Here is a 22,624-nt window from a genome sequence, read left to right as displayed (position 1 = left end):
CTTGTCCACTTGGTGATGGTAAATCCCTCATAAAATATATTGGAAATGTACACTGTCCATTTGCAATATAAAATGTACAATGCCAATATATTATACTGCCATCAGGCCAGCCATCAGTCAATAAGATGTCATACTGACACCAAACTTATACATACTGACACCAAACTCACTTTGTCCAACTCTTTTAGAAGCGAACTATCACATGTTTCAGAGTCGGCCCACAATTCATAGCGCATTCTGTTAAAACCATAGGTTCCTTCGAGCTGTGAATCCAGGGTCCAGTTCTGACATTATGTGTATGCCTAGCTGAGGCGACCCCGAATCCCGAATTTTGTCTCGATAGGTCATTCGTAGACCGAACAGCAACCTTATTTAGTGCTGAAAATTCACATTTTCCAGGCGTTGCTACGGGGTCCCTGAAAGAGCTATTGGACCAAAACTTTAGGGTCCGTCTCTATGGGCTGAGGAGGTTTCAATACACCTAGTCTTGTGATTCGGGGACTTCTCTAAATCTCGTCATTTTCGCGACGTTAAAAATGAATTGAAGTTATTGCAAACGGACAAGGCTGTTTCTCAGCCTGATAACCTTCTAGAGCCACATAACTCATCGTGCACTACCGAATGAAGTTATGAAGTTTCAGAGCTCTAGGTCTGACGGTTCTGTGATGGTTCGTACACAGGTAACTATTGCAGGCTCTGTGTGTCCGTAAACCCCACAGTGTCACTCCACATTGACTGTGTGTGTGTGTGTGTATGTACACAGAAATCACATAGAGCTCCGAAACCTGCCTTTAACATGCCGTAACTTGATCTATAACTTTTTTTAAATTATTTTGTTTAACCATCATCAACCGGACGTTAGATAAATGGCTGATTCTATTTTTCCTTACACTGTAGGTTTATGTACTTTGACGTGAAGCTGTCAAATTAGCATTGTATTACCATTTTCAACCTTTAATCCCAGAAAATGGGCATTAACTCAAAGAGCATTGAGGCATCTTGTTTCTGGGCTAAAAGTACATTTGGCTAAACCTGTGCTCACCGAATTTTGTCTTCGAAGTCTTTTCAGTTTACGAGAAACTGCAATGTCCATTTGGTGATGTTTTGTCCATTTGCAATATACAGCCAGTCGCCACCTGGTGGAATTTTCCAGTACAGCAGAAAAATGTCCCAAAACTGTACAAAAATATAACACGGAAACCAAATGTCCTAGAGTCTTCATTTGATGACTTCCCGAAGACCGGGCCCTGGGGGACGACCGAGAGGCGGTTGGTTAATTTGAAAAAACACCCACGGACGTCTAGTAAGGGACCGTACATTTGTAATATGGAGATCCTCATCAAACATACGGGAAATGCCACTTGCATCACTTAATGTGTACATTTGAAACTTCAACTTGGTCCATCCCTAAGCTAACAAACTTGCAACATTGTATAAAATATTCTAGACCCTCAAGAGTTTCCCTGGCCAGTGGGCTCTGGACAGACACAGCTGTAGGCTATTTGCACACGAGATAAGAAGTAATCAGGTAGGCCTATTTTATGACATTTCCACCGGATCAGAGCATGACGGGTTATCGAAAGGGAGCAAGCTGGAAAGATTTTTCAAATAGGCTACATTGAGAGAACTATTGTCATTTTCAATGGATGTAAAAACAGACTTTGTTCACTTGCTGTTTGAGGTGAAGAAAAAATTACTTTGAGAATCTCCACAGCTCATTAGTGGTGGTGAGTTAAGACAGAAATACTGTCAGATCCCCAAATGGGCACATTTATACGCCTACATGTGCACTCAAGCCAGGTAGCCTAGGCCTACTTCTATGCGTAGTCAGGTGTGCGTCCTTTGTCAACATTGACAGGAGCGCTCCAAACCAAACACAATGAATGGCCTCGTAAATGGAATTAAATAAACCAAAACGTGTTTCTCACAAGTGTAGCCTAGTATGTGTTTTCTGCATACAACATGTCCACTCCAAAATGGAGAAGAAAAAGAATAGTAATATATTGAATGCATTAACAGAAATGACTGTATCCAAACAAACATTGTAGATTAGAAATGATGTGAATTAACGGTAAATGTACTATTGATATGCCATCCCTGCGGCTTCCGCAATGGATTAGTCCACTGAGACATGCATCAATCAAGACATGTCCCATACGTGTTTTGGGAATTTTCTGCAATTCTACACATTTTGTCACGGGGCAAAGGGAAATCTGCAGTTTTATAGCTAATCTCATGCTATTGTACACATTTTGCCATGAGGAAGTTTATCATTTTTAAAGCTAAAATATACATGTATTTCCATGACAGAATTCAAAAGCTATTTTGGACTGACCAATGTAGATAGTTTCAAAAAGTTACAACGCAGGAAATTTCGATTAGAAATCTTTTGGATATCGGATCAACCTTGAGGGAATCTTATTTGAGTCAGAAAGGATGTTCATACGATAAGGAAGATATGCGAAACCTTGCGGAGAGCCTATCCAACTGACAATCCCTTAGAGAAAAAAAAAACACTTTTGGGACTTAAAACAAACTGATGTTGGCACAAGATGGAGGGAATGTTAGAACATAACTAACAAAATTACAGTTAAAGAAAATGTACGCTTGCTTAATCCGGTATAAACTAATGTATAGAATGTATTATACGAGAGACAAAATTCACAAATTCCACAGCACAACGGCATAGTCATGTCTTCAGTGTTAAACTAAATAATGACTTGATAATCCATGCTTTCTGGGAATACTATAAAGCCCAAAAGTTATGGGCGGAGCTGGAAAGTTGTCAGACGTATTACAATATAAACATATTTTTAATTTGTCTGTTTGCATATTTCAAGACATTGCATTATGGGGGATGTAGTGAGATACCCAATGGGCTGGACGATTCTCTTCTCATCTTGAAAAATGTCTGCTAAAAACGTGGACATCAACCAATCCGCAATCATTAACACAATGGAAGAATCTAAAGATTTATTATTGAAACATCATGGGTGACCTAGAAAAAACAAACAATTTAAGGCTATGTGGCAAACACTAATGCAGGCACTAGGGATGGGTTGTGAGCATGCAGGTCTGGGCAGATGAGATGTAGTCATTGTTCGTATAAGTTTGTATCTGGAGTTTAAAAAACAATGGAGCGAAAATAAAGGAAGAATATTAAAGAAACTATCAAATAAAGCTAAAATAAAGGTTTATTGACTGTGATAAAGGCACAGGATTATGAGCTGTGCTGTTTGCTAAATGAACAAGTGAAGTAGGCAGTGGCATAGAGCATGTAGCCATAGAAGCACAGTGACATGCCTCAATGCGGTCATATTCATCGTTTATTGGGGGGGGGGGGGGGGACTTTCAGTTATTTTGGGCCTCCCATAACATGAGTGGATTAAATTGAATTTAATCAGAATGTCATTCCAGTACACTGCTTGCTATGGATTCTATCTGATAGTGTTTGCATGTTTTGGTAAAGAGACAAATCATGTCAAGTGTTCCAAACGGGGACAAGTAGAGAGCATGCGAAAGATGAATTGGTCACACAGTGTGAAAATGTATCTTGATAGTGATGAGTGGGTTGTCATCCTCCAGGCCTGACCTTGTGCCTGCAGCGATGGGATCTAGGGCTGCAAGATATATCGAATGAATTAGATTAATTCAAATGTATGATTTTTTGCACAATATTCCAAATACCTATATTGCAAGGTACCTGTATCGTATTTAAAAAAATGTAATGAGCATTTATGTCCCCTTGTTCCCATGTTGTCTTTTTGGTCACGTCGTCTTTGCTCCTTCTGTGCTGTGTTCACCTTCCCATTTACACCAGAGATCTGTATATAATGACAAGATGCTCATCTCTCCGCCCTAACAATGGGAGTCGTTGTCCCAAAGGCAGCACGGCAGGCGACAAGGTTAGGTCCAAAATAAGCCCATAAAAATGCATTGGGCTTATTTTGGACAGATTTTGGCGAGAGTGAAACCTTACCTCACCTCTTCCTCTGTTTTCACACAGACATCAAGCCCCTCCCCCTGACACTCGCACAACAAAGATGAGAGATCACTTCTTCCTCTCTGACAAGCGGTTTCAACTCACTGTTTGCATTTGAGATTTGGTCCAACAGAATGGGTCATACGGACACCAACACATTGAGACATTATTTTACTGTAACAGAGGAGACGTTAACTTTTCTAACCATACCCTCAACTCCTCAAATTGAGCTCATAGTAGACACTACTAAAACAGGAGTATCAATGAACATTGATTCTGGAAAATGAATTCTCAGTTTGTCGCGCACGGCATTGGGGTACCACTTTAGCCAAAGACTGTTATACCAGCTGCCTAGTCAGTTTTTTTATGCTTATTGCATATTTATAAAACACAAAGGATTTGGCAACTCGTTCTGAGAAAGAAGGAAGGCCACTTGATTTCAACATCTGAACAAAGTGGACAGGCTAGCCTGCTGTTCAAACAGTTGGAGAAGGACAGAACGGCGTGTTCATAACAATTCAACTGTTCTGCCTTGTTAACTAGCAAATAGATCGAAGTTGGCTAAACTCTAAATATAAAGATTAACTGGCTACGTCCTAGCAGGTGGGCTTGTGCTTGAGATTGTTTGAGACCTGTGGTCATTTTCTATAATGCCTGTTACAAGATGTGAATGGTTGCATGGTTCTGGTTACATTTGTAACAAAAGTGCATTTACATAGGCAGAGTTTTGGTTGTGGAAGGCTTATATTTAGCCAAGGTATAATTGAAAAAGCCCTGAATTCATTTAGATTGTTGACTGTTTGAAATGCAGTGTATTTGACCTTCAATTGTACAACAAAGCTTATTTAGAGAGAACATAAAATCTAGATATACAGTCGTGGTCAAAAGTTTTGAGAACGACACAAATATTAATTTTCACAAAGTTTGCTGCTTCAGTTCATTTCACAAGTGTCAAAGGCTTTTATTGACAATTACATGAAGTTGATGCAGAGTCAATATTTGCAGTGTTGACCCTTCTTTTTCAAGACCTCTGAAATCTGCCCCTGGCATGCTGTCAATTAACTCTGGGCCACATCCTGACTGATGGCAGCCCATTCTTGCATAATCAATGCTTGGAGTTTGTCAGAATTTGTGGGTTTTCGTTTGTCCACCCGCCTCTTGAGGATTGACCACACGTTCTCTTTGGGATTACGGTCTGGGGAGTTTCCTGGCCTTGGACCCAAAATATTGATGTTTTGTTCCCCGGGCCACTTAGTTATCACTTTTGCCTTATGGTAAGGTGCTCCATCATGCTGGAAAAGGCATTGTTCGTCATCAAACTGTTACTGGATGGTTGGGAGAAGATGCTCCCGGAGGATGTGTTGGTACCATTCTTTATTCATGGCTGTGTTCTTAGGCAAAATTGTGATTGAGCCCACTTCCTTGGCTGAGAAGCAACCCCACACATGAATGGTCTCAGGATGCTTTACTGTTGGTATGACACAGGACTGATGGTAGCGCTCACCTTGCAAAGCACCCCCACAACATGATGCTGCCACCCCCATGCTTCACGGTTGGGATGTGTTCTTCAGCTTGCAAGCCTCACGCTTTTTCCTCCAAACATAACGATGGTCATTATGGCCAAACAGTTCTATTTTTGTTTCATCAGACCAGAGGACATTTCTCCAAAAAGTATGATCTTTGTCCCCATGTGCAGTTGCAAACCGTAGTCTGGCTTTTTTATGGCGGTTTTGGAGCAGTGGCTTCTTCCTTGCTGAACGGCCTTTCAGGTTATGTCGATATAGGACTCGTTTTACTGGGGGTATAGATACTTTTGTACCCATTTCCTCCAGCATCTTCACAAGGTCCTTTGCTGTTGTTAGTGTGTGTAAACTTCTGACCCACTAGAATTGTGACACAGTGAATTATAAGTGAAATAATCTGTCTGTAAACAATTGTTGGAAAAATGACTTGTGTCATGCACAAAGTAGATGTCCAAACCGACTTGTCAAAACTATAGTTTGTCAACAAGAATTTTGTGGAGTGGTTGAAAAACAAGTTTTAATGACTCCAACCTAAGTGAATATAAACTTCCAACTTGACCTGTATATCGTGAATCACCCATAAGTTTGAAAAAATCAAGATATAATTTTTTGTTCATATAACCCAGCCCTAGATGGATTATCCAGTAGGTTAGCCAGGGCGAGTTTCTTTCTCAAACGTGGATACATCTCCCTGCTTTGTCTTCATTCCAGCGATATGCGAAGCGGAGGTGAGTCTGATTCACACGATGGAGTGGGATTTTGATGACATTTAGCTTGCTTGAAGCGATCTTTAGAAGTGAGGCTCTCAGCTGCTGCAAATGCCTGACCTGGAACAATCTGCAAATCACACGTGAATCTTTACATCATATTACTCTGAGAATCAGCAGACTACTAAGAGTATGAGTATATTATGTAAAAGACCAGCATTCCAATAAGGGGCTGAGGGGACCTGTGTTTATCAACCTTTTCTGTGCCAGGGACTGGCAAACTGTGGTTCACAACCTTGTACCTGAGATTAAAACTAGTTCTTGAGAGCTGATGAAATAGTGTCAGCTCCCTATCTGACAGAGCAGGAAGCGACATCACAAGGACCGGCGCTGGTCAACGGACCAGAGGGTTGAGAACATTTGTAAGCCTACTTTCCCACCTTTTTTTTCCTTTTTTTTCCTTTTTTTTCCTCCAAAGTTCATGTTCTTCCTCAGGAGAGAGGGGCAGGTCTTTTGGGATGTTGTTGTTTTATGTTCAACATTCTGTTTTATTGCTTGGCGTCCTGCTGAGTAGTAAGATCTGCACCAGCTGTGAAAGGTTGCGTTTCTGCTGTTTTTTTGTTGTTGAAAGAGAGCCTGAACAGAGACATGAACAGAGACAGCCAGGCCTTGTATCTAGGGCTGGGAATTGCCAGGGACCTCGCAAAACGATATTAGCACGATATTTAGGTGCCTATTACGATTCTCACCATTCTGTATGTATTGCGATTCGATATTGCGATTTGATGTTCCAAACATGTTGCTCACTATATGTCTGCTGCAGAGGGACCAGAGAGCACGAGAACATGAGTTGTGATCAGTCATGGGGGAAAAAAGCGCTGAAAACCTGTTGGCTCACTATTCAAAAAGAAGATGGAGGATAAGCTATAGGATGAAAAATACCAGAGTTTTGTCTCAGGTACAGCCGACTAGCGCTAGCTAACGCTACCTAGCCAAATACAATATTATAATAATTGACATGGAGTCAAAGTATCGATATGTCATTCAAAATAATATTGCGATATGTAAAAATCTGTATTTCTCTCCATCACTACTTGTGTCCCCCATGGTAGGTCCCCCTCATCCTGCTTGTCTGATGTAAAATTGGGTGCATCTTAATGGTCTATAAGAAGCTTCCTTTCCCCCTCACTCTCCTCTTCATCTGCACTAATCTGAAAAGACAGGCTAGGGGAATCATGAAAGGAAGACTCTGGATGCCTACTGGAAATGATCTTTCACCAGTCCAGAGCTTTCAGATCAGGACCAAAGACCATAGTAGCCATCTGAAGTTTAGACTTGCCTGTGGTGATTTTGGTTATAATGAAAAGAAAAAAAATGGAACAAATTATTGTAGCACAATCACTTGCCACTCAATAAGGTTTAGGCCTAACAGATGATACCTTTGGCTATATGAAATAGCAGAGGGAAATCTATGATGTACATGGTGGTCCAGTCCATCTACTACAGATCTCAAGGGAACACAAAGCAGCTCATGGTGACTGGTACGGAGGTTAGTCTGGGGGTCCTCGGAATACATATCACACATCAAAAAGCTAGTGGATTGCCATGTCCGACAGCACCTGTACCACATTTCCTCTTTTCTATAATGCAGGCAGGTCCTTTCTCTGCCCCAGGGCTGGAGGTTGCCAGTGACATGCTGAGAGACCAAGTCAGTCGTGACTAATCAGACATGATCTCAGCGAGACGCCCCCCCCCCCACGTTTTGATGAGGACATTTGTTAAGACTTAATTATTTGGGCCTTACTTGTTGAGTGTGCAGCTGGCTATGTTTGTGTCATGAACATTTGGAGTCAAAGTGCGGTTGCCACTAGCAGGGGCATCAAATAGTCACGGTTCCTGGAAATGTGCACAAATTACAGTCATAGCAGCATCTCATAGAGCAGTTATGTTTAGTCAGTGTAACTACAGTGGGGGTCAATCCTGCTAACCAAACAAACCTCTGTTTCTGTACTCAAACAATAGTGCACTCTTGTACACGAGTAGGCCTACATGGTACAGTGGCTGAGGTATGTTAGTTTGCAGTCTGAGGATCAGTAGATAAGAGACTGGGTCAGACAGCGTTCACTAGGACAGCTCCACTGAAAGGAGCCATGAGGGAGCAGACAAACGGGGAGAGAGGGCAGGGTAAAGAGCGAGGGAGAAGGGTGTGTGTAGTAAAGCCCGTCCGCTTTCAGCTGGATCCCCGCTTCTCACCAATGGATTTAAAGTAGCAGTGGAGTTTTACTGAGACTGGTATGAAGCTGGCACTCGGGAAGGGAGAAGGGTGGAGGAGGAGAGAAATAACAGTACAAACACTTTGGGGAGGGGGCATTCACTGTAGACGGTGGGGGCCTTGAAGGTTGACCAGAATCCTTTCTGACTATACTAATTACAATGGGCCTGGTGTGATGGCGGCTATCTGGCGGATGCTTAATGCGTTAAAACAAGCTGTGATAAAAACCTTGCAGCTGCTGCTGTTGTTCGGGAATGTTCTCTGCTGGTTGTAAGTTAGTATGGTGACTTTATCTCAGACCTGAGTAAATGTACTGTTTACAGTGCATGATAATGGCTAGGTTGAATAGTACCACAGTTATAGTTAGTGTGGCTGTCATCTCAGCTAGCCTGATTTATGTCTGGGCTATGTTTGAGTTAGCTGGGCTACTTCTGAGATTGCGGTGGCGATAACGTGTATATTGGATCATTTGAATGCTCTGACATGTTAAGCGACGTGATAATGTGGCCGTGTGGTGTCAAGTTAGGGTTGTAGTATTGCGGCTATTGGTTGTGATGGCATAGCTTATGTGTGTGTCATGTTGTGTATGTCGTATCATATCGGAGATGATAAACCATGTGGTTCGAGCCCAGAATGCTGATTTTTGTTTTTCTTCTGAAAGATGTGGTATATCAAATCAAATTTATTTATATAGCCCTTCGTACATCAGCTGATATCTCAAAGTGCTGTACAGAAACCCAGCCTAAAACCCCAAACAGCAAACAATGCAGGTGTAAAAGCACGGTGGCTAGGAAAAACTCCCTAGAAAGGCCAAAACCTAGGAAGAAAACTAGAGAGGAACCGGGCTATGTGGGGTGGCCAGTCCTCTTCTGGCTGTGCCGGGTAGAGATTATAACAGAACATGACCAAGATGTTCAAATGTTCATAAATGACCAGCATGGTCAAATAATAATAAGGCAGAACAGTTGAAACTGGAGCAGCAGCACAGTCAGATGGACTGGGGACAGCAAGGAGCCATCATGTCAGGTAGTCCTGGGGCACGGTCCTAGGGCTCAGGTCAGTTGAAACTGGAGCAGGAGCATGGCCAGGTGGACTGGGGACAGCAAGGAGTCCTCATGTCAGGTAGTCCTGGGACATGGTCCTAGGGCCCAGGCCAGTTGAAACTGGAGCAGCAGCATGGCCAGGTGGACTGGGGACAGCAAGGAGTCATCATGTCAGGTAGTCCTGGGGCATGGTTCTAGGGCTCAGGTCCTCCGAGAGAGAAAGAAAGAGAGAAGGAGAGAATTAGAGAACGCACACTTAGATTTACACAGGACACCGAATAGGACAGGAGAAGTACTCCAGATAAACAAACTGACCCTAGCCCCCCGACACATAAACTACTGCAGCATAAATACTGGAGGCTGAGACAGGAGGGGTCAGGAGACACTGTGGCCCCATCCGAGGACACCCCCGGACAGGGCCAAACAGGAAGGATATAACCCCACCCACTTTGCCAAAGCACAGCCCCCACACCACTAGAGGGAAATCTTCAACCACCAACTTACCATCCTGAGACAAGGCCGAGTATAGCCCACAAAGATCTCCGACACTATCAAACCGTATGCCCAAACAAAGGACTTTTCACTGCTACGACCCTTAGCTGTGGTATATTGGCCATATACCACACCTCCTCTGGCCTTATTGCGTAATTATAGTGTGGCCGTTTCAGTTCTGATAATGTTTCTGTTGTGTTTGTGTGTAGCCTACTAAGTCACGTTTTATAGGCTCGTTTGTGATAGTGGGGCGGTCGTTTCGTCTCTCGGTTTTGATAGTGTGGCCCTCGTCTCATGTTTCCCCTGCTCATGTGAATCCTCTGGAGGCGGAGGATTCGCATGAAACCCATCTGTCTGATTCCTGACACATCAATGGAGAGGAGACGCAGCTGCGTCGTGGACCCAGCAGGCCTTTTCCACACTCGGTGAACATGTCTGTTTGTTCTGTCTTTTGCCTCCAGTCAACGGTTGCCCTACCTGCAGTTTAAACAAATAGTTTTTAGTCGAGTGCATCTGCCTCCAGAGAAACAAGAGAACTAGCTGGTCTGATCATGTGGCCTAACACTCACCAGTGTGAGGTGTCCCAGATGGCAATTTGACTACAAAACCACAGATACCCCTAATAACCATCCAACACATTATAACATGCCAATCAAACACACCTGAGCTCTGGCTAATAGGCCAACTGAACATCTGCATATTGTACTAACACATTGATGTAGAGTAGTGCTGAGCCATTCGTGCTTTTTGAGGTCAGTTTCTGTTAGATTATACAAAAAATGATCACAGTAAAAAATGAAATGCACTATGCATTATGTGGTTTGATTTCTCAAAAATATAACAACTAATAAAAGTCCCATGATGGTAGTGACTGCCCATGACTGCTTATCACTTATTAACTGAAAGTTATTCACAAATCTTTAAGAAACTATTTCATTTGTTGTGTATATTCGATTACTTTTTGTTATTTCATTCCAAGTCATCTCATCTCTATAGAGCTGCTTCCTATGCTGTCTGATATTCAGTCGTCCTTCAAAGTAAATAAGGTATACTTTTATGACTGCGGAATACCTTCTATCAGTCACTTGGATAATGTATTTTCAGGTAGAGATACCTCGTGAAGCAACCGCTCTCTGTCCCTCTCGATGTCTCTAACATAGCAGCCATAAAGGAAACACACCGGATAAGTAGGTGCACAATGGATTGTGGTCAGTGTAGTTAATTACCACATTTTCTCCTCTAAACTATGTAGAATATTGGCCTGTGGGGAAACTACAACTCCCTACTACATCGCACAGTTTGGGCTTGATTTGATTTTAATTGAGAAACTGCAATGTGTGCATTGAGCTCGCAGAAAAAAAAAACCAAAATGGAATTCAAATAATTGAACCACATTTGTCAGTTAGTTGTTTGACATTTTGGTAATCGCTCAGCACTGGTGTAGAGCCCTCCACACACTCCGAGGCAGTCTGTTCATTTGTGCTTGATTGCGAGGAGAGCTACTTTCAGGGACATTCAGGAACCTCCTTTTTTCCGTGATGTAGGTCAAGACCTTTTCATTTTAGCGAGTGTACTTGTAAGCTGCTTGAGTTCTGCTGTGCTGTTATGTGAGGGTGCACATCACGTCCCTTTGTGCACACACTGACTGATTTTCACAGTCCCGAAGCCTTGGCAGTGTATAGTCTTAGGATTAGATCCGGAGTGACATTTGTCTTGCTGAGGTTGTGCTTATGCCTCACCTTTGTCCTGCTTCTGCTTGGCGTTAACCCTTCCTGGGTCTCAGGCTGTCTCTCTAGAGGTCTCTCAGGCAGACCTGTTCATATGCATGAGGTCAAATGCCACTCTCGACTGTTTTCACCCTCTAAGAAACAACAAACCCTGATAGGCCTACATGGGGCTGGACTATTTGTGTGACATTCATGGCTGTGTATTAGATCAGTGGTTCACAAACTGTGGGGGGCGAGCCGTTCTAATAGTAGAATGCACAAGGTGCAATTTTGAAATTGGGTAGTGCATCATCAGTTTTCCTCTCGTCATTACAGACCTCAGAGAGCTATTTATAACTTGTCAGAAATGTCCAGATCAACTAGTCCATGTCAGCTAACGTTTTCTTTGGCTAGGTCTTTTAGCCCATTGATTTTGTGTTGTAATGTTTGAGTCATTCAGATATCACATGAACACGCATAAGACATGACAAAATGTGTAGAATTGCATGAAGTTTGCTTTAAAATGTTCTCCGCCAACAAGAGGGGTGTGAACAGTTTGTCATTGACAGAACTTGTGCCAAATAGACGTCGCACTTTTTTGAGTGAAAAAGTTTGGGAACCTCTATCTTAGATGTTTTGTGACATTCATATAACCCTTAAAATGTTAATGTTAATGGTGATTCCATAGAGAATAAACGTCTTGTTTACAAAGGCTTTGTGCCAAACAGGAAGTAGCAATATTACCCTGTAACTCTGCTTTATTTATCTGCACCCTGTAAGGTGTATTTGTTTGTTGTCCTCCGTCGTCTGGGTCTTGTGTAAAGGCTTATTTACAGATGGCTGGGATTGTTACCGGAGTCGTGAGATTATTCCACCATCAAGTCGAATGAAGGGGGATTATACAGCAGCACTGCTGTGAGTGTGAACGACCTGCCAGAAGGTACTGATGAGACGGCCCTATTGTACCAAGCCTGAGCAGATGGTCTCAACCAAAGGTCGCCACAGGAACAGTTGAAGGGTGCCAGGTCACGAGCACTTCCCTATTTCCCAAACGCAAACAAGCAGTGCAGAGGGATAGAGAAGAGCCGTGTCTACAGTAACACTGCGGACGATTGTGACATTGACAGTATTCGGATAAAGTCACGAACTGCTCTCTACCTGTAAGGGCGAATTGTTTTAGGTTTCGAATTAAGTCAGCCTTGTCCAAGTGTTGGAACATTCTTTATCATTTCTGCTGAAACCAGACTCTACATTGCTGCCGATAAATGAAATACAGGAGAGAAAAAAAATGGTGCCTGATTTGACAAATGTTTTGTCCATTGACAAAAATGACTTGCAATTTGTGGCAAATAACCTACATCTGTTATTGTTATTGTTTTTCCTTCAGCACCTGAGGCATCCTGTAACCTCAGCCGTAGCAGCAGAATCTCAGAATCAGAGAACTAAAGGGCATGTCATGGCAGGTGGATGCATACAGGTGAACACACCTGGTGCTCTTCAATGGACTCCTATCTTCAGTAGGATTTCTCGTTCCAGGTGTCGTTGACAACTGAAGACCTGTCCTAACTATGACTTTTAACTATGTTTTCCCGTCTTGTAGCGGACTTGTAGCTAATAGAGCCCTTGACCTTGAACCAGTTAGAACTTGTTCTTCTCTGCCCCCTCCCCGACCCAGCCTGCTCCTCCATAAACCAATTTTGTTATGTGCTTTGCTGTCGTCCCTCAATGTAAAATAAAGATGCCCAAAGAACAGTATCAGTATCCCTGCCCCCTAATGTTGCCTCCCTCACTTTTTCCAGTCACAACTACACCTGCCCGTATCCAGTAACTTAGGGACAAAGAGATCCTTGCTGGTGTTGTTATGACGATGAGTTGTGATCTCTGCAGTATTTACCAGGGAATATATAACAGTAATAGGAGAAAGAACCCAGACAAAAACCCACCTTCCACCTACCAGTGTGCATCCTCTGTAGTCAAAATATTTGACAGAACTGCTCTTAGTGGAGACAGTTCTTCCTGGGACAGGATTGGGCTTACTTCCATTTTAACTCCATAAAAAGAGAAAGAAGAAATGAGCTGTTTCTGTTCAGCCTCTGGACTGACTTGTCCCCAACCCTGTCTGTAGGATTACTTTGAGGTCACGTCATGGTACACTACACTATCCCTGCTTCACCCATAATGTCTATCTGTGGTATAGCATCGTAACCTCTTAATCTTAAAACCTTTTGGGTCCATGATCCAGTTGTCTCTCTAAGACTTTCAGACTGAGACCACGGCTGTTTCAGGAAGGCTCTGCTTTCTTTTTGAGTTTGTGTGCATTTGTCCCTCGTTATTAGCCCTCTGAGTTGAGCCAGGGTTGTTTTGTTAGCCTATTATTTGTGGATGGGACATTTTTGTCTGATCTTCCTCCGTGAACTCTGCACCCCGGTGTATTGGGACAATAGGCAGTGATTACGGTGCTGTACAGTCGATCTTGGTGAATTAACCCCAGGGTCAGTGAGATCAGTCTGACGATGGGATTAAAGGGTGACCCAAATCCACGTAGTACCTGGTACAGTAGTACTCTTTAAGTATTTTTGTTTTGTTTCCGCATCATCTGACATTTGTTTCACAGTCAGTCACTCTTACGTAGGTCATAACGAGGCCAGTTGTCTTGAAAGACAATGATTTGTTTTTAGGTGGTGTCCACTTGACCACTGTCCATCTACTATTGGTTTTCCTGAGGTAAACTGCTGCATCAAGCACGACGCGGACAAAATAGTTGAAAGTATGAATTGACTGGATGCCAAGTGTTTTCTGTACAAATGTACCATATACAGTATCTTTTGCTCAGCAACACCCTCAATATGTGAAAACGCCTATCTTCAGTTTTGCTTGGACGTCCCCTGGGATGAAGACTGACTGTCGTCCAGACTTCAGACTTTCCGGGGATCCAAAACAAGAGGATTACACTTATTCAGGTTGGTGGATACAGGTCCCCTCAGCCAAATTGGTTTCTCTGCCATAAAAAAAACAGATCCTGTCCAAGTTAATACTCAACTATTTTGGCTAATGGACCCTATGTCTGGAGGGAAGGCTAAATGTAGGCTAGTACATTAGTACATGGGTCCACCTTGGTCGATCAGGTTGTCTCTCATAGTTCGGGGAGTAGGGCTTTAAGTAGGATGCAGTTGCTCATACAGACACTGATTTAAGCTTTCCCCCCAAAATGCTTCAGGTTAGGATTTTATGGAAGCCAGCTGCTGCTAGGTCTGTGCTTATGGGCAGCTTTTAACCTGAGTGTTAGAGTGAAAGGGCTCTGAAGGGTAGTCAAAAAAGCAGGGTCAGGTTATGCAAAAAGTGGATTGCTGAATTCAGGGTGGCCTGAATGACCGCGTTTGAAGTTTCTCATGTTCTCTTTTGAAGATTTCTGTTATTTTTATAATACCATTAGCCCCACACCAGTTTGTTTCAAATGAACCGTGCTAACTTTGCCAGTGTAAATAGAAAGTGGTTTGCATTGTGCGTCTTAACTCAGTTGGCATCCTCATTCTCTGGTCTGAGTGTTCTCTTATCTGGCTGTCAATGTGAGTGTGTTCCTCAGGCGTCACCTCGTGTAGTCTTTTGGACCTATGGACAGGGTCAAGGTTAACTCAAGTTTTGGCCTTTTGTTATGTCGTTATCTCTTCAGAGAACATTACCCTGAGAGTCATTGGCCTAATCTGTGTTGAGGGCTGCAGCAAGAGGATTATTTCTCTCTCGTGCACCTTATCAGAATGTCTAAGTGATCTTATCCTTCCCATGCTCAAAATAAAGAATACGATACCTTTGCTTCTCTTTTCTGTGTTGACTTGTTGAGGTTAAACAAGGGCCTTGCCGAATCTGCTCATAAGGGTCTTGCCACATGGTTTGGCTAGCATAGCATTAGCTGGCCTGAGGCAGGATGTTAAGCTGTGATTAAGGTGGCAGGTAGATCAGACTGTATTAGTTTAATGGGGTCTGACAGCAGGTTCTCATGTCCTACTCAGTTATTTTCCTATGTGTGGTTGTACCATTTGGGTTGTAAAAGGCTCCAATTCGGGCACCCCTATGAAGGACGCCAGTCTACGATGTGTACCGTGATTCTGTGTTTCCTGATACGGCAGCTCTGGAAAGTGCTTGTCAACATTTGGGCTGCCAAGAAGAGCTGCTCAAGCAGTAAGTTTGTCTGCTAATTTGCTTGTTTCTTGTATCAGGCAAGGTGTTAGGACAACAACCTGTTAGGAATGTTTTTTTTCCAAGTAAGATGTGGCACATAGTTTGACGGTGTTGAAAGTTTTTATTTTTATACAGGCTAGTAGAGCTGTTGTGACTATTTAGCAATTACTATAGGCCCTACACAGGTCTATCTTCACCCTTGAATTCCTGCCAGTGTACCAGTATCTATGGCTAAGCCTTAAGTCCCTTTCCAAGAATGTCAGTCTCATGGCAATGTTCAAACCAATATTCAGGGGTTTTCAGTCTTAGGCAAAATAGCCACAACATTGCAAGAAAGTGCATGAAATTGACACACATTCAGTCAACTTGTTATTTGTTTTACTCCATAGCCTATAGTTGAATTCTGTGTTATTTATGTGGCAGAAGTGTTATTTTCTCATACCCTTTTAACCTCTAGATACCACTTGACTGTCGTGTCGATCTCGATTTCAGTGGCTCAAATGTGTGACCAGTACAACTGTCACAGCACAGGGGGCGTCCCTCTCTCCTGTGACCAGTACAGCTGTCACAGCACAGGGGGCGTCCCTCTCTCCTGTGACCAGTACAACTGTCACAGCACAGGGGGCGTCCCTCTCTCCTTCACTTTTCACTAAAAGCAGGCCGTTAAAGACATCATAGAATACGGAGGCGGAGATTGATCTCCTCTTTTATTGTTGAGTGTCTGCGCTGGTTTACATGACGGATGAATCACCATGCAGCTGATTGATCGGGACTAACCTCCTTTTTAACAAGAGAAGATAATCCGCCTGCATGGGCCTCCAGTCGAAATAACATGACTCACCTCACTAAGGGATCCCTGTATTGGCTCTTACAACACGGATGGTTCTTTTCCTGTGGTTCTGTAGGTCCTTTGTTGCACAGAAGGCTCCCCAGTTCTCACACATGTTAATAATGAACTGAACCATCAGGTATGGTTACTGTTAGGGAGAGTCTTAAGACGGATGTTCTGGGCATACGTCTTACTGCTTGCTTGAACTAGTGCAATGACTCTTGAGAATGTTGGGTCACTGTGCAAAAGGAAAATCTTAAAAGAAGAGGGGGGGAAAAATGTTTTTACGTAGACCTAGCCGATCCTACAGGGTCGCGCTGCATCTTTGCACACGTGACACCACACACACACGTGCTCTGGTGTGCTGTTACACTTGCATTCACTGCTTCGTGAGGTCATGGCAGGCAGACACTTTCCGTCACCATTATGTTCTGGCTGACGAGTCTACACACACACACACTTACATATAGGGACACTGGGGCTGACGTTGGGTTCTGAATTCCTTTTTTGGGGTGCAATAAAAATAGTCTGGAATCAGAGCATGCAAAAACCCAAATAAGAACAAAAAGTCTTACCCTACTAAGGCTCTGATATCACATGGACAACGCCAGTAAGCCTGCCGCTCTCCGCACTTAGCGGATAAACATTGAACGCATGTACGCACACCGTAAGGACCGGCTCGGTCTGTCTACGGGGGCTGGATTGAGATCATTGTGTCTGTCCTCTCGGCAAAGTTATGAAAAGGATGGCTGCTTCACTTCGTCTCCTGATGATTCCATTTCTGAAAATATAATACTGCTGCTGATAACCTGCCTGGCTCACCATCACGTCTGACTATAGTAACAGTCCACTGAATGCCCATAATCAGATTAGAGAGGGAAAGGGTTGAAAGAGGGGTTATAAACATCCTACAGAAAGGGAGCGAGAGAAGGTCAAATTATTGTATTAAACAGAGGTCATATTACATAGAAAAAACTGAAAACACCATCAGTGGAATATATTGCCTAGACCTGGCTTTTTAAATGTCATTTTTTGTTTGTTTTATTTAACCAGTCAGTTAGGATCAAATTCTTATTTACAATGATGGCCTACCCCGACCAAACCCTAACTCGGACGACGATGGGCCAATTGTGCGCTGTCCTATAGGACTCCCAATCACGGCCGGATGTGATACAGCCTGGAATCAAACCAGGGACTGTAGTGACGCCTCTTGCACTGAGATGCAGTGTCTTAGACCACTGCGCCATTAGGGAGACCAGCCTGGCTGCAGCCTACAACATCTTAACTCTCAGCAGCATGTGTTTGCCTGGTGCTGCAGGTGTCAGTGGCACGCGTCAGCTGATGTCACGGTCTGACAGGTGGACTGCTCCCCCCTCCCTTAATCCTGACACTGCGGGTCCTTGCTGCTGGTGGAGGCCATCCATCTCGGTGCCTGCGGGGAAACCATGGGCAGGAAAGGGGAGGGGGTAGGGAGGGTAAGGGGGGGTGGCTTTGTTTTCATCTCTCCCTAAAGGTCAGCAAAAAGTATTCAGCAGAAAGCGGCGGCAGTAAGAGAGGTGTGTGTGTGTGTGTGTGTGTGTGTGTGTGTGTGTGTGTGTGTGTGTGTGTGTGTGTGTGTGTGTGTGTGTGTGTGTGTGTGTGTGTGTGTGTGTGTGTGTGTGTGTGTGTGTGTGTGTGTGTGTGTGTGTGTGTGTGTGTGTGTGTGTGTGTGTGGGGTGTGTAGGGGTGTGTAGGGGTGTGTGTGTAGGGGTGTGTAGGGGTGTGTAGGGGTGTGAGCGGGGTCAGGTAGCCTAGCGGTTAGACTGTTGGCCCAGTAACTGAAAGGTTGCTGGTTCAATTTCCAGAGCCAACAAGGTGAGAGAGAAAAATCTGACACTCTGCCCTTGAGTAAGGTACTTAACCCTATTTGCTCCCGTATGTCGCTTTGGATAAGAGCGTCTGCTAAATGCCTAAAGTGTGTGTGTGGTCCGTAACAAGATTCTGGGCCACATTGATTGTCTAACCCGAGTCATCACTGTGTCCAATGAAATGTAATCAGGCACATGCCATGATCTGGTAATGCCTGCGTGTGCGATCGTGTCTGAGTGGGAGCCTGTTTCCAGGCGCCTGTGTCAAGTGACTGTTATGTGTGTGTTTCAGCACTGGGAGCTTGTAGATGAATAACCCTAAGAGTTTTTCAGACGGTGCTGATTTGTGTGTGTTTGTGTTGGTGAGATGCGGAGTAGCCCTAATCGTATTACTTAATACTGCTGCAGAGGTCAATCTAAAGCAGCGGAACCTGTGCAATGGAAATTCATTGAGGCTTTATCTAGATATTTTTTTATTTCAGTGTTGTCATAAATGATGTAATGAAGCCTGAGCATAATTCGAGTAACACTTTATGGATTGAACCATTGATGTTTTTACCTGGCCGCTATTTCACAGTTGAGCATGTTGTTCCTCTTTTAAAGCGGCACTAAAACAAGCGTATGTTTTGGGTTCTGATGGGTTCTAATTCTTCAAGAATAGAAGTTCTATTCTTCAAGAATTAATGAGTTGACCTACATATTATTCACTTACAAGTCCAAAAATGGATGTAGCAACTGCTGATTGCGTCTTTAAATGTCCTCAGACGTGCGACTCTGACTGCAGGCTCATGGTAGAGGATACGCCACATGTATCAAGGCTTGTTTCCATGCCAAAGCACTCACTTCCGTCATCATGAAGTGCTTTGAGAGACTAGTCAAGGACCATATCACCTCCACCCTACCTGACACCCTAGACCCACTCCAATTTGCTTACCGCCCAAATAGGTCCACAGACGATGCAATCTCAACCACACTGCCCTAACCCATCTGGACAAGAGGAATACCTACATTTACATTTACATTTAAGTCATTTAGCAGACGCTCTTATCCAGAGCGACTTACAACTTGGTGCATTCACCTTATGACATCCAGTGGGACAGTCACTTAACAATAGTGCATCTAAAACTTAGGGGGGGTGGGGTGAGAGGGATTACTTAACCTATCCTAGGTATTCCTTAAAGAGGTGGGGTTTCAGGTGTCTCCGGAAGGTGGTGATTGACTCCGCTGTCCTGGCGTCGTGAGGGAGTTTGTTCCACCATTGGGGGGCCAGGGCAGCGAACAGTTTTGACTGGGCTGAGCGGGAGCTGTACTTCCTCAGTGGTAGGGAGGCGAGCAGGCCAGAGGTGGATGAACGCAGTGCCCTTGTTTGGGTGTAGGGCCTGATCAGAGCCTGGAGGTACTGAGGTGCCGTTCCCCTCACAGCTCCGTAGGCAAGCACCATGGTCTTGTAGCGGATGCGAGCTTCAACTGGAAGCCAGTGGAGAGAACGGAGGAGCGGGGTGACGTGAGAGAACTTGGGAAGGTTGAACACCAGACGGGCTGCGGCGTTCTGGATGAGTTGAAGGGGTTTAATGGCACAGGCAGGGAGCCCAGCCAACAGCGAGTTGCAGTAATCCAGACGGGAGATGACAAGTGCCTGGATTAGGACCTGCGCCGCTTCCTGTGTGAGGCAGGGTCGTACTCTGCGGATGTTGTAGAGCATGAACCTACAGGAACGGGCCACCGCCTTGATGTTAGTTGAGAACGACAGGGTGTTGTCCAGGATCACGCCAAGGTTCTTGGCGCTCTGGGAGGAGGACACAATGGAGTTGTCAACCGTGATGGCGAGATCATGGAACGGGCAGTCCTTCCCCGGGAGGAAGAGCAGCTCCGTCTTGCCGAGGTTCAGCTTGAGGTGGTGATCCGTCATCCACACTGATATGTCTGCCAGACATGCAGAGATGCGATTCGCCACCTGGTCATCAGAAGGGGGAAAGGAGAAGATTAATTGTGTGTCGTCTGCATAGCAATGATAAGAGAGACCATGTGAGGTTATGACAGAGCCAAGTGACTTGGTGTATAGCGAGAATAGGAGAGGGCCAAGAACAGAGCCCTGGGGGACACCAGTGGTGAGAGCGCGTGGTGAGGAGACAGATTCTCGCCACGCCACCTGGTAGGAGCGACCTGTCAGGTAGGACGCAATCCAAGCGTGGGCCGCGCCGGAGATGCCCAACTCGGAGAGGGTGGAGAGGAGGATCTGATGGTTCACAGTATCGAAGGCAGCCGATAGATCTAGAAGGATGAGAGCAGAGGAGAGAGAGTTAGCTTTAGCAGTGCGGAGCGCCTCCGTGATACAGAGGAGAGCAGTCTCAGTTGAATGACTAGTCTTGAAACCTGACTGATTTGGATCAAGAAGGTCATTCAGAGAGAGATAGCGGGAGAGCTGGCCAAGGACGGCACGTTCAAGAGTTTTGGAGAGAAAAGAAAGAAGGGATACTGGTCTGTAATTGTTGACATCGGAGGGATCGAGTGTAGGTTTTTTCAGAAGGGGTGCAACTCTCGCTCTCTTGAAGACGGAAGGGACGTAGCCAACGGTCAGGGATGAGTTGATGAGCGAGGTGAGGTAAGGGAGAAGGTCTCCGGAAATGGTCTGGAGAAGAGAGGAGGGGATAGGGTCAAGCGGGCAGGTTGTTGGGCGGCCGGCCGTCACAAGACGCGAGATTTCATCTGGAGAGAGAGGGGAGAAAGAGGTCAGAGCACAGGGTAGGGCAGTGTGAGCAGAACCAGCGGTGTCGTTTGACTTAGCAAACGAGGATCGGATGTCGTCGACCTTCTTTTCAAAATGGTTGACGAAGTCATCTGCAGAGAGGGAGGAGGGGGGGGCGGAGGATTCAGGAGGGAGGAGAAGGTGGCAAAGAGCTTCCTAGGGTTAGAGGCAGATGCTTGGAATTTAGCGTGGTAGAAAGTGGCTTTAGCAGCAGAGACAGAGGAGGAAAATGTAGAGAGGAGGGAGTGAAAGGATGCCAGGTCCGCAGGGAGGCGAGTTTTCCTCCATTTCCGCTCGGCTGCCCGGAGCCCTGTTCTGTGAGCTCGCAATGAGTCATCGAGCCACGGAGCGGGAGGGGAGGACCGAGCCGGCCTGGAGGATAGGGGACATAGAGAGTCAAGGGATGCAGAGAGGGAGGAGAGGAGGGTTGAGGAGGCAGAATCAGGAGATAGGTGGGAGAAGGTTTGAGCGGAGGGAAGAGATGATAGGATGGAAGAGGAGAGAGTAGCGGGGGAGAGAGAGCGAAGGTTGGGACGGCGCGATACCATCCGAGTAGGGCCAGTGTGGGAGGTGTTGGATGAGAGCGAGAGGGAAAAGGATACAAGGCAGTGGTCGGAGACTTGGAGGGGAGTTGCAGTGAGGTTAGTGGAAGAACAGCATCTAGTAAAGATGAGGTCGAGCGTATTGCCTGCCTTGTGAGTAGGGGGGGAAGGTGAGAGGGTGAGGTCAAAAGAGGAGAGGAGTGGAAAGGAGGCAGAGAGGAAAGAGTCAAAGGTAGACGTGGGGAGGTTAAAGTCGCCCAGAACTGTGAGAGGTGAGCCGTCCTCAGGAAAGGAGCTTATCAAGGCATCAAGCTCATTGATGAACTCTCCGAGGGAACCTGGAGGGCGATAAATGATAAGGATGTTAAGCTTGAAAGGGCTAGTAACTGTGACAGCATGGAATTCAAAGGAGGCGATAGACAGATGGGTAAGGGGAGAAAGAGAGAATGACCACTTGGGAGAGATGAGGATCCCGGTGCCACCACCCCGCTGACCAGACGCTCTCGGGGTGTGCGAGAACACGTGGGCGGACGAAGAGAGAGCAGTAGGAGTAGCAGTGTTGTCTGTGGTGATCCATGTTTCCGTCAGTGCCAAGAAGTCGAGGGACTGGAGGGAGGCATAGGCTGAGATGAACTCTGCCTTGTTGACCGCAGATTGGCAGTTCCAGAGGCTACCGGAGACCTGGAACTCCACGTGGGTCGTGCGCGCTGGGACCACCAGAGTAGGGTGGCCGCGGCCACGCGGTGAGGAGCGTTTGTA

At 45.1% G+C, this 22,624-nt stretch overlaps 1 protein-coding gene across 4 annotated transcripts in view; it reads left to right on the top strand.

Annotated features, from left to right (window-relative positions):
- LOC124010083 (protein FAM110B-like) overlaps nt 1-22,624 on the top strand; it is a 50,059-nt gene that overhangs the window by 5,288 nt on the left and 22,147 nt on the right. The window contains exon 1 of one of the 4 annotated variants that reach the window (XM_046322424.1): nt 15,737-15,901. The exons of the other annotated variants lie outside the window; for them this stretch is intronic. The gene's annotated coding sequence lies outside the window, so the exon portion shown is untranslated. Of the gene's footprint in view, nt 1-15,736; nt 15,902-22,624 lie in introns of those variants that run through there. 4 annotated transcript variants of the gene reach the window in all.

The sequence above is a fragment of the Oncorhynchus gorbuscha genome, linkage group LG22, assembly GCF_021184085.1.
Source record: "Oncorhynchus gorbuscha isolate QuinsamMale2020 ecotype Even-year linkage group LG22, OgorEven_v1.0, whole genome shotgun sequence".
Taxonomy (NCBI): Eukaryota; Metazoa; Chordata; class Actinopteri; order Salmoniformes; family Salmonidae; genus Oncorhynchus; species Oncorhynchus gorbuscha.
The sequence above is the reverse complement of the archived record's forward strand: the minus strand, read 5'-3'. Positions and strand labels throughout refer to the sequence as shown.